This window comes from Rana temporaria, chromosome 5 (assembly GCF_905171775.1).
Source record: "Rana temporaria chromosome 5, aRanTem1.1, whole genome shotgun sequence".
NCBI classification, from domain to species: Eukaryota; Metazoa; Chordata; class Amphibia; order Anura; family Ranidae; genus Rana; species Rana temporaria.
Window position 1 is genome coordinate 301,616,964 of NC_053493.1, and position 13,436 is coordinate 301,630,399.

Here is a 13,436-nt window from a genome sequence, read left to right on the forward strand (position 1 = left end):
AATACTCCTTGCTTTCGACATGAACGTAACCTACGCCCAGCCCCATTCTGAATCGGCTTACGCAAACCACATAAATGACGTGAAATTCGACGGCTGTCCCGACGTCCATACTTAACATTGGCTGCGCCATCTTTTTGGTTGTTTATCTTTACGCCTGAAAACGCCTTACGTAAACGGCATATCTTACTGCGACGGGCGTGCGTACGTTCGTGAATAGGCGTATCTTGCTCATTTGCATATTCTCGGAGTAAATCGCCGTACATGTCCCCAGCGGCCAGCGTAAATATGCAGCTAAGATACGACGGCGTAGGAGACTTACGCCGGTCATATCTTAGCAACAGAGAAGCGTATCTCAATTTGAGCATACCGCTTAAAGATACGTAAGTCTTTATGAATCTAGCTAATAATTTGTATGGGTTTTGTGTAATCTTCAGGCCTACAATTTTTTTTTTTAATGTGTGCAAAAAACGCAAAAACAGCTCTGGCAGCGAAAGGGTTTTCATAGATTTGTTTTCATTGATTTTTCCACACATTTTCATGGTTAGATCACTCAAGTGTGCATGTTTATTTCCATCCAAGAAGAAACAGGAAGAGCAGACAGATATCTCTAGTGCCAGTTTATCTTGGGAAGTGGAAGTGATTATTGTAAATTATCCCACACGTAATATTTCCGTATGGCTGTCTGTTACAGTGTGATTGGCATACATATATATCACAATTGTTGTGCCATTCCTAGGAAATCATACAAAAATAGATCCATGTACACCATGGCCACCTTTCTAAATTATTTTATTTCAGACCTCAGTGCTACAGAGAAAGCAAAGATGTGTGCTATCAAAAAGCAAACTACTATTTCAGCTTTCCTTTCTGTGGAGAAGTCAGAACAGTCCAAAAGGGTAAAAATTTCAGTTTAATGCCGCGTACACACGACGTGAAAAATTAAATTTTTTAAATTGGTCATTAACCTCCCTGGCGGTATGATTATTTCAGATTTTAGGTGCTGAAAGCGGTACCATTATTTTGCATGGAAATTTGGCGTTTACATTCTAGGCCTGTAATTTTTAGGAATAACTCACTTAAATCTGTCCGAACAAGAGTCTATTAGACATCTCGGGTATGATAACGTTTGAAAAACAAAATCATAAATTATAATATATGAAATAACTATAAATAATTATAACAAATAATAATGTAATTATAATAAAAATTATTCAATAATGTAATCAAATCAAAAACACTGAAATTTGCTCAGTTGCAGAATTGTCGCTGTCATTACTTTTATAGTTTGATGACGAATTTTCCCACAAATCACTATCGCTCAATTCTGCAGGTGATTCTGATTTATTATCGCTGTTTTCTAGCTGCTCTAAAAGCACTTTTGATGTAAAGGGACACTTTTTGGTTGCTATGGACAATCTACAGTTTGCAGGCAGAAAGAACAGTTTTTATAATATAAAAGTGCATGTAGGATACTGGGCAGACCACTAGGGACAAGGGGGGTGTGTATTTTTTACATACAGTACTGTAATCTATAAGATTACAGTATACTGTATGTATTGTGTGTATTTACTTTTTTGAATTTGGCGCCGATCTCCGCCCCCGTGCATGGTAATGTCGCAGGGAACAGAGCTCGGCGGCACACAGGCACTGTGTGAATCGAGCGAGGAGACAGCTCGATCACACAGAGGGGAGGCATCACAGGATCCAGAGACAAGGTAAGTAATTCCCTGCCTGTGGACACTGCGAGGCTATCCCGAGTCTGGCTCAGGGCTACCGCTTTTGGTTCTGAAATTCCACCCCGAGCCAGACTCGGGAATACCGCTGAGGGGGTTAAAAACGATCGTGTGTAGGCTCCAGAGCATTTTTCATGATGTGAAAAATGGCCATTAAAAAATTAGAACATCAAGGGCAGTTAGAAGCCTATGTTAGGTAGATTGTTGTGTGGTAGACCATGTTGGTCGTGGAGGGGCCTGGTTGTGTTGCCACGGCGCTCTCTTTTTTTCAATGTATGTTTGACTTATTCAAAATCTTTAATAAAAATAATTTTTTAAAAAAAAATTAGAACATGCTCTTGCGTAGTTTTTCACGTTGTCGTTTTTCACATCGTGAAAAACGGTCGTGTGTAGGCTTTAACGACAGGAAAAAAACGTGCATGCTCAGAAGCAAGTTATGAGACGGGAGCGCTCGTTCTGGTAAAACTAGCATTTGTAATGGAGATAGCACATTCGTCACGCTGTAACAGACCGAAAAGCACGAATACTGAAAAGCGCAAACCCTCTCTCACCAAACTTTTACTAACACGAAAACAGCAAAAGCAGCCCAAAGGGTGGCGCCATCCGAATGGAACTTCCCCTTTATAGTGCCGTTATACGCGTTGTACGTCACCGCGCTTTGCTCGATTTTTTTTTTTTTCACGATCGTGTGTATGCAAGGCAGGCTTGACAAGAATCACGTCGAGAAAAATGTTGTTTTTTCCATGACATCAAAAACGGTCGTGTGTGCGCGGCATCAGGCATGTCAGCAAAAAAACTATTCTGATAGGTTACCATGAGTTGTTAAAGCCTATAACACTGCTACTGGCGTTCTTGCATAAGCACGTACTTTTATTTATATGCCTTACATTGTTTATGGCAACAGAAGATTATGTATATCACATCCTGCTCAAACAACCTTCCATGTCCTATTTTATTTAAAATGTGTCTCCGAGTACTGGAATCATTCCAAATCTCCAGTATACTATTTAAGAATAGCTGTGGCCTGGTCACCTTATCTGTGGAGACACATGCAGCTTGGAAAAAGGTTAAGCTTACCTAGTTGTTTGAGTTTGGGGGAGTGGAATGTTTGTACAGTTTCTCTGAAGATTTTCACTTCAAAGAGCAGGTCCAGGCGATTCCTCTACTCGGTAGTCAATAGCTGTGTGGCTTGAGAACACAGCAAAAACCTCAATGAGTAAAGCATAAAAAATGTCTGAAATGCCTGACCAGGTAAATACTCAGGAGACACTGTTGTAATATGGGAGAGACGGTCTTTCAAGTTACATGGAATTAACTAGTATAAATAAACTTTGTTTTGGAGCAATTCATGGTACTTAAACACATGACCTTAGGCCATGTCATTATATGTCCCTAGCAATCATTCACTGGTGTAAAGGAGTATTAATATTATTTTCCGTGTAAATACACTAATTGATTTCCTCTAGATCTGTATTAAATTCTGGCTTGGGTTGTTAGATTGTTCACGTATTTTTGTTAGTATAACAAATAAAATTGCAATTAAACTGGCAATTTCCTTTGAACATTGGACTGGTCTGTGGGAGACGTTTCCGGGCCGCTGTTAGAAATCATGGGGCCCTGTACAGCCTACCTGACAGGGCCCCCTTTGACCCTGTCCTTGACCCCACCCCTGGCCCCTCCCCTGACCCCGCCTCCAAACAAAATGCAGCTTTGTCTTTGAGGGGGGTGGAAGGCATACAGTGCAGTGGTTGTGGAAGTGATTGGGCAGCTTTAGAGCTGCTCCTATCACTTCCGCATGAAACTCAACAGTTTCTTTAAAGCGGAGGTTCACCCTAAAAAACATCGTATTTTCCGGCGTATAAGACGACTTTCTAACCCCTTAAAATCTTCTTAAAAGTCGGGGGTCGTCTTATACGCCGGTAACCTAACCTTACCTTATCCCAAGACATGCAGAATCACGGCCGTACGATTTTTCAAAAGCCGCGCCTCCTACGTCTTCTGTTTCGTGATAGGTGGAAACACTCAGCTTCCCAGGAGGCACTGGTGTTCAGTGTCCGCTTATCACGGAGGCCCTCTCGTCCTGTGTTTAGTGTCCGCTTATCACGGAGGCCCTCTCGTCCTGTGTTTAGTGTCCGCCTATCACGGAGGCCCTCTCGTCCTGTGTTAGGTGTCCGCCTATCACAGAGGCCCTCTTGTCCGAGGGACACAGTGCCTCCTGGGAAGCTGAGTGTTTCCGCCTATCACGGAACTGAAGACGTAGGAGGCGCGGCTTTTGAAAAAACGTTCGGCTGTGATTCTGCATGTCTTGGGATAAGGTAAGGGCACAGTCTGGCATGTAATGGGGCTCAGTCTGGCATGTAATGGGGCATAGTCTGGCATGTAATGGGGCACAGTCTGGCATGTAATGGGGCACAGTCTGACATGTAATGGGGCACAGTCTGGCATGTAATGGGGCATAGTCTGGCATGTAATGGGGCACAGTCTGGCATGTAATGGGGCACAGTCTGGCATGTAATGGGGCACAGTCGGGCATGTAGTGACTCAGTCTAGCATGTAATGGTGGCACCGTGAGGTGAGGCATGACTAGTAGGAAGGGGGTAGTCTTATACGGCGAGTATATCCCAAAACCAAAATTTTGGCTGGAAAATTAGGGGGTCGTCTTATACGCCCAGTCGTCTTATACGCCGGCAAATACGGTATATACCATTAAATCCAGCATACCTCCGACATGTACAGTCTGCTGGTATTTTTTTTTTTTCGCAGTACATACCGTTTTATAGTAATTTTTCTTTTCTCACTCCCACTGGGAATAGGGTTTCCTATAAAGAGGCGTAGATGATTGACGTGTGGCTAAGGCGCGTCAGGCGTTACGAAAACATCCGAACTGGACCTCGGCTCTATACGGCGCTATACGGCGCCTGCGCACAGACTAGGAGCCGTGTAGAGCTGACTGCGCAGGCGCCGTATAGGGCCAAGTCCCAGTTTGGATATTTTCGGAACACGTGACGCACCTTAGCTGCACGTCAATCATCTAGGCCTCTTCATTGGAACGCCTACTCCCGGCGGTAGTGAGAAGCCGGAAGCCGGGTGAAAAAGAACTATAGGACGGTATGTACACCAAAAAAATAAAAAATATCAGCATACTGTACATATCAGAGGTAAGCTGGATTTAATGGTATATAGATGTTTTAGGGTGAACCTCCGCTTTAACAAATAAATACACAGCGGGCTGGGGCAGGGAGTGTGTTTAAAAAGACATGTTTATAGCATGGTCCCAGCGCTATTTTGAAACTACGCCAGGACTAAAGTAGTTAAAGGACAGTGGTCGGATGGCAGTAAAAATGCAGTTCAGCTGCTCATTTTTACTGTCCCGCAAATGCAAAAGTAAAGTGGCATCTCGCTGTGCCTGATGATCTTTATCAGGGATCGCCATACTACGGCCCTCTAGCTGTTGCAGAACTACACGTCCCATGAGGCATTCTAAAACTCTGAATTCACAGACATGACTAGGCATGATGGGAAATATAGTTCCTAAACAACTGGAGGGCCATAGTTTGGAGACCCATGATCTTTAGCATTAGGATAATAACACAGCACAGCAGGTGCGGTATGGCTCTGTCACATGGCTGTTGAGTACTGACTTTGCTATGGCTGTACTGTGTTACAATCTGTAAGACCCCTTTCACACTGAGACAGTTTTCAAGCATTTTAGCGCTAAAAATAACGCCTGTAAAGCGCCTGAAAACTACCTCTCATGCCTCCCCAGTGTAAAAGCCTGAGTGCTTTTACACTGGGACGGGGGGGTAGCAGGACGGGAAAAAAGTCCTGCAAGCAGCATCTTTGGGGCAGTATAACAGCAGTAAAGCGCCACTAAAACTAGCGGCACTTTAACGCTAACGAACCCAATGCCCCAGTGTTAAAGTAGCCTAACACACAGGACAGCCATAAATGAACAAAGTCAGTAGTCAACAGCCATGTGACAGAACCATGGAGCACCTGCTGTGCTGTGTTATTATCCTAATGCTAAAGATCATAAGGCACAGTGAGGATTTTGCAGTACTTAAGATATTAGAATGTGTAACTCCAGTCCTAACTCACTGTGCGCTGCCAGTGCCACACTACCTGCCACCACCAGGAATAGTGTAACAGCTCCCTGTCAGCCGCCTCACTTACATTCCAGCATCTGAGAGCGAAGCAGGTACATTACATCAGATCATAAAAATCAGATCACTCCACCACCAGGGAAGGCAGTGGGCAGCCATCTGGAACTACTGAGGATGTGGTGCGGTGCAGAATTTTCTACATCAGCATAAAAATTAAGAAAGAGTCCCTGCAATGCTCCCACCTCTTTGGCTCCTCTGTTGACCTGATGGGGCCATCATAACAGTCAGATCACTCCCCCGCCAGGGAAGGCAATGGGCAACCGTCTGGAACTACTGAGAATGTGGAGCGGTGCAGAATTATCTACAGCCACCTGAAAATGAAGAAAGACTCCTTGCAATGCTCCCACCTCCTGAGCCCCTCTGTTGACCTGATGGGGCCTGGGCAAATGTAATTATACCCCCCCTCCCTAATCAAGTAGGAGCGGGGTGTAGTTTAGTAAGCCCTAATATTTTATTGGGAAAAAATAAACTAGAAAGCTGCCCGGACCCCCCTGTTGAGCTGATGGGGCCCAGGCCCCGTACAAAGGGACCGGTTGTACTGCCTTATCAGCGGCCCTGGAAGTGTCTAATTTATTAATCCGGTTATGAAAGTTTTGACAGTGTTCCCTATATTGCAACCAGAAATTATTGCTTGGATTCTTTTACTGCAATAATAAATTATTAGTCCCAATAGCACAGTCTATCTTGACTTTCCTTATACAACCCTGAACTCTAGGCAGATATAAACGACACACATTATTGCAGATCTGCACTGTAACTATTCGTTTATCCTTAAAGGGGTTGTAAACCTTTGTGTTTTTTCACCTTAACCACTTAAGGAGCGCCTCCTGCACATATACGTCGGCAGAATGGCATGGCTGGGCACAAGCACGTACAGGTACGTCCTCTTTAAGTGCCCAGCCGTGGGTCGCGGGCACGCTCCTGCGACCCGGTCCGAAGCTCCGTGACCGCGGGACCCGATTGCCGCTGGAGTCCCGCGATCGGTCCCCGGAGCTGAAGAACGGGGAGAGCTGTGTGTAAACACAGCTTCCCCGTTCTTCACTGTGGCGCCGTCATCGATCGTGTGTTCCCTTATATAGGGAACCACAATCAATGACGTCACACCTACAGCCACACCCCCCTACAGTTAGAAACACAGATGAGGTCATACATAACCCCATCAGCGCCCCCTTGTGGTTAACTCCCAAACTGCAATTGTAATTTTCACAGTAAACAATGCATTTTTTGCTGTGAAAATGACAATGGTGCCAAAAATGTGTCAAAATTGGCCGAAGTGTCCGCCATAATGTCGCAGTCACGAAAAAAATTGCTGATCGCCGCCATTAGTAGTAAAAAAAATAATAATTATAAAAATGCAATAAAACTATCCCCTATTTTGTAAACGCTATACATTTTGCGCAAACCAACCGATAAACACTTATTGTGATTTTTTTTACCAAAAATAGGTAGAAGAATATGTATCGGCCTAAACATAGGAAAAAAATATGTTTATATATTTTTGGGAGATATTTATTATAGCAAAAAGTAAAAAATATTGAATTTCTATTTTTGTTTATAGCGCAAAAAATAAAAACCGCAGAGGTGATCAAATACCACCAAAAGAAAGCTCTATTTGTGGGAAAAAAAGGACGCCAATTTTGTTTGGGAGCCACGTCGCACGACCGCGCAATTGTCAGTTAAAGCAATGCAGTGCCAAATCGCAAAAACTGGCCGGGTCCTTTAGCTGCCTAAAGGTCTGGGTCTTAAGTGGTTAATGCATCCTATGCATTAAGGTGAAAAAACACCTTGCACTCTTCCGCCCCCCCCCCCCTCCCGAGCCTCCGTTTTAGTTACCTGAGCCCCTAACTTCAGTGGGTGCGATCCGGTGTCGCTTTCTGAATGGCTTGTTGGCTCTTCATTGGTTTGATTGATAGCAGTGCAGCCATTGCTATAATAAATATCCCCCAAAAATATATATAAAAAAAAATTCCCTCAGTTTAGGCCGATACGCAATAAACGTTTATTGATTGGTTTGCGCAAAAGTTATAGCGTTTACAAAATAGGGGGTAGTTTTATGGCATTTTTATTAAAAGTTTTTTTTTTTACTAGTAATGGCGGCGATCAGCGATTTTTTTTTGGTACTTCGACATTATGGCGGACACTTCGGACACTTTTGACACATTTTTGGGACCATTGGCATTTTTATAGCGATCGGTGCTATAAAAATGCATTGGATTACTATAAAAATGCCACTGGCAGGGAAGGAGTTAACAATAGGGGGCGGGGAAGGGGTTAAGTATGTTCCCTGGGTGTGTTCTAACTGTAGGAGGGGTGGCCTCACTAGGGGAAATGACTGATGGCTGTTCATACATTGTATGAACAGACGGTCAGGCATTTCTCCCCTGACAGGACCGGGAGCTGTGTGTTTATGCTTCCCACATTGCATCTTTATGCTTCCCACATTGCTTTTATTCATATTTTACCATTTTGTGATCACTTTCCATCCACCCGGCTGTGCCAGTGTGCCAGTGAGCTCTCTTCTTTCTATTCACAGTCACTGAGAGACTCTTACTATCACCATATAGCATCACTTGTTACAACTTTCGTTTGTGTTATCATGCACTTGTGCTTATATATACATGTCACATTCATTTATTATGAGTTGGTGATCCATTATCACTATGGTCATTCTCACATTCTTTTTAGCCCCCCCCATGTTTTTCTATTCTCACCTCCCCTTTTTACCTGTAGGCTGTAGCGTGGCCAAGCTCCTCTTTCTCCTGTCTGTCAGGTGTCCTGCCATATTTTTGGAGACTCGGTGCCGCGCATGCGCAGTACAAGGGGGGTCCTTAACACCGGCCGGGTCCCGTGCGGTACAGGAGATTCAGTTTCCTGTTCCCGGCCTGAAAGGAAGTGAGCACTCAGTGTGCACTTCCTGTCAGTCTGGCCGGGAACAGGACACTGAATCTCCTGTACCGTGCGGTACTCGGCCGGACTGACAGGAGGAAAGAAGAGGAGTTCGGCCACGCTACAGCCTGGGAAGGGGAAGTTGGGGGCCCCAGGCCAGCTCGGGGGCCCCAAGCAATTGGTTGTTTTGCCTGTCCTGTAGCGACGGGCCTGACAATGACGGCGGGCGGTCTGGAAGTGTTGTTCAGTTCATAAATTCTCTAACCACTATCACAATCTCCCAGATAGTCTCGGTCTGTTTACTGGGCTTGGTGGTTCCCTTGGCACACCACAGGGCAACCAGAACCCTGTTAGGGTTATTATTGTTCTATGCTCGAAAAGCGATCATTTTTAAATGGAAACAACCTGTGGAACCATCCTTACATTTTTGGAAGTCCTTAGTGAATGAAGCTGTACCACTATACAAAGCAACTTACCTTTCCCTTTGACTAAATTTGGAACATATGGCTAGAATCTCCAACCACAAATGCTGGGAGGTGACTTGCATACCTCTAGAAATCAGACATTTAGATAATTATCTTTTATTAAAATTCTGCTAGCCTAAGACTTTATGCATGTATTTTCCAGTACACCTAATGTACCTTGTCCTTGTTTTGCAAAAGATTCATTGCATTGCTATAACAGCAATATTTGTAACAGCCAGCAGTAGCGACTGGATGAACTATGGCTCTGTACTGTACAACTTTTTCAGAAAACCAATAAAAAGTAAATAAAAGAAAAATTAAGATTGCCTTAAAGGGGTAAACAGAAGCTCTCTTGCCCACTATTCATAGCCACAAAGGATTGCTGTGGGCCTGTTTAAAGTTACCATATCCAAGCTATTGAGAATACCTCAAGCTGCATTCCAATACTGTTGCTACCACCTGCATAAAGCCTCCCTCAGCAGAGAGCAGGCCAACTGCTGGCAAGGAAGAACAGAGAGGATAAGCTGGTACTTTATGTTCAGCCTAAGGCTTTGCCCCTGCTGGCCATTCTCTTTAAGGTAGGTAAGTTTACCATGAGTAGAGAATAACCAGAGGAGCCAGGTAAGAAACCAGAGCAGGCTCTAGGTAAGAAAGTTACTACAACATTTCCTCAGTAGGAAGAAGTAGCCTGCATGGCCTTCCAGAGACAGGTTCTCCTTGAGACAATCCAGGTTAACAGCATTAGGCCTCGTACAGGCGACCCAACATGTCCGATGAAAACGGTCCGCGGACCGTTTTCATTGGACATGTCCGCTGGGATCATTTGGTCTGATGGCTATACACACCATCAGACCAAATTCTGCGCGGACAGAATACGCGGTGACGACGCGGCGACGTGACGGCGACGATGACGCTGCGACGTGCGCGAACCCGGAAGTTCAATGCTTCCACGCATGCGTCAAATCACTTTGACGCGATACGCGGGTTCTCGGGCCAGCGGACATGTCTGATGAGTCGTACTGACCATCGAACATGTCCGGCGGACAGGCTTCCAGCGGACATGTTTCTTAGCTTGCTAAGAAACCGTTGTCCGCTTGAAACCTGTCCGGTCGGCCGGAAAATTGTCCGGTCGGCCCTACACACGACCGAACATGTCTGCTGAAACTGGTCCGACAGACCAGTTTTAGCGGACATGTTCGGTCGTGTGTACGAGGCCTTAGAGATGCGGCTGAAGTTGAACACTTGTCATTACTAGCAGAAGAAGGCTAGCGTACAGATTGCAAGGTTTTTTCTCCTTCTAATTGTTAAGAAGCATATTTTCTCCATTTGTGGTCCGCATATCCTCTGAAGGTTTTCTGGGTAAAGGTGCTTCTGCTTCTTTTCCTCATTGATAACTTTACACACACTATTCTCAGATTCCGTAGCAGGAGTGATCTGGATCTCCACTTTTGTATGAGAGGCCTAGAACTGAGGGTAGCCTCATGTGAGGCAATTCCTTTGCCCTAATTTCACCCCAGGCTTTTACAGACCTCTGTTCTTTGAGGGACAAGTTGACTCAGCCTTTAGTCAGGTGATTTCCATATTGCTGAGGCTCAGGGGTCTAGCTCTCGAGCAAGGAAATCTTCTCTTCCTATTTTAAGGAATCTCCATGGAAAGACATCTAAGATAGTGGATCACACGCTTCATATCAAGGGGCTTGGTTGTCTTTGGCATCTTGTTTTCCAGAATTTTTGGGCTGTTTTATATAATCTGGATCCAAGCAGACAATACCATAAAGGTGGTGTACTTCAATCCCTTGATGCTAAGCAAGGAGTTCTACTTTGTTATGTTAAATCTATTGATGGACATGTGGTGATTGCTTATGTTACTGTCTCCCCAAAAGTCCTCTACTGTTGCTGGGCCTAGGCCAGCATTTGGCTATTAATATTGCTGCCCATGTGACTTTGTAGGAACTTAAGTTGTTCACTCATAGCCTTCACTTGGGGAGATTATTACTGTTCAAGACTGGTGACCTTGTCTTACATGGAACATTTCACAGGTTTAACATAAGGCCCCGTACACACGAGGAGACATGTCCGATGAAAACGGTCCGCAGGCCGTTTTCATCGGACATGTCTCCTGGGAGCTTTTGGTCTGATGTGTGTACAAAATTTGGGTCATCACCAGAACAGGAATAGAGGGGAAATCGTCCTATGGAGATCCAAGTTCTGGTGACCCAGGAATTGACTCACTTTCAAGCTATTTCTTTTCACTTCCTCTTTTGGCTATAAGACAGGAAGTGAAGGAAAATCCCCCTAGTGGGACAAACATGGCAAAATACCTCAATGTGGCTATATCCTCTCTGTATTTTATCAATAATTTAAAAAAAAGTTTTGCCCTCAGTTATACTTTATTAGAAAAATATATGTTTGACTAACTTATTTCTTGAATTATGAAAGTACTTGATTATATTGTAGTTATTTTTATTTAGAGGAAACGTTAAACTAAGTTAAAGTTAGTCTCCATAGCCAATTCTTTAATATAAAATAATTTGAGGGGAATGTTAATATTCACAGATTATTTATGGAATTAAAGCCTAGCTTCTCTTATGTCCTCCCCAAGGAACAAGAAGTATTAGTTTTGGATCGGCCTGTCTCATAAAGCTATGTATTAATCTATCTGCATATCCCATCTCTCTGTCTCTTAATAATATTATGAAATACTCAGCTACTTTTGTTTTATTGACCGCAGCATTATTCTTTCTTCTTCGTATGGTCTTCAAAGTGAAACTATCCTGCAATTTAAGTGAACACATATTTTTAGTTACTACCACTAGAATGTTAGGGCTACAAAGTAAAAAACTAAACAAGGGGCCCCATGGGATTGTTACCCCTATCACCGATTTTTTTTTTTTTTTAATGCTATTCTTAATAGAGGGCTATGTGGATTGTTAAGTATTCGTCTCTCAGGGGCTGTTTTACTGGTTCTGTTTGTGTTAAGTTGCCTGTTGTTGCTAGGAAGATTTACCTCAGTTGCTGGGCAAATCTCCAATAAGCTGATTGCTGGTTTGGTGATAAACCCTTTTGGCAGGAAAACATCTGGCCAATGAGTGTAACCTTTCACCTATATATTAGGGTGACCAGACATCCCCAGTTTCCGGGGACAGTCCCCAGATTGACCACACGGTTTTGTCCCCGGATTGGATTTGAACAGGGGCTGGGGCAACTTCAAAGACAGTCAGTGCAGAATAAAAAAAAATAACGGAATTACACTCCCCCTGCTCAGCCGCTCCTTCTAGTTTAGCAGGGTGTATTTTTTTCTATTATCTGTGCCCCTTTCTGATGATCATATGCTGGTCAGAGCGGAAGGAATATTTCTTCAGTTTCGGGTGCATGCCCATTCAGCTCCACTTGCATGTTCTTCTGCCTTGGCTCAAGTCCCAGCCAGCTGCCTGCCTGCTTATCTTCTTGCCTTCCTTGGCGGAGTGATCTTCCTCTGCTCCCCACCCAGTAGTACCCATGGCCCGGAGAGTAAGACTTGACAGGCTGTGAGGTGGGCGGTGGTGGTGATGGGCAAAGAGTCGCTGATTACTAGTAAAAAAAAATATATATATATGTCCCCGGATTTCATTTTAAAAATCTGGTCACCTTACTATATATTCCCCCCTGCCACTGGGTGGTGTCAGCTGCTGCCTCAAGTGTGTCATTTGGACTCACTTCTCGATTATCTTCAGCCTTCTTTTTTGAATCTTTTGACCAGCTCCCTGACTCACCACCCCCCTTTACTTTTTTCCTCGCTATTACAGTCAATCCTTATGGGGTAATGTCGCTTTCTGTAGGTGGACAGTGGTTGGTAAACTGTTATTTTGTGGATTCTTGGTGACTCAACATGTTGGTATGTTAGTGGTTAACAGTGGTTTTGTTTGGTATTAAAAGTAAAATGTATTCTTTAATTAAAATCTATTTAAAACTAATAAAGGGGCCGATGCGCAAAGTCTTCCGACAACCTTTATCTTTTTGTTCATCATGGTGTTATGGTAGGATAGGTTTTAATGGGGTGTACAATTCCATGCCCCACCTCCTAACATATGTGTCTTTGTGTTGTAGGCTTACTGAGGTATATTACATTAGTCAGCCTATTCAAAAATATATCGACTGCACCTCAACACATGAGGCCTCATTACAGGTTCCTTTGTAAAACTGAAGATCCCA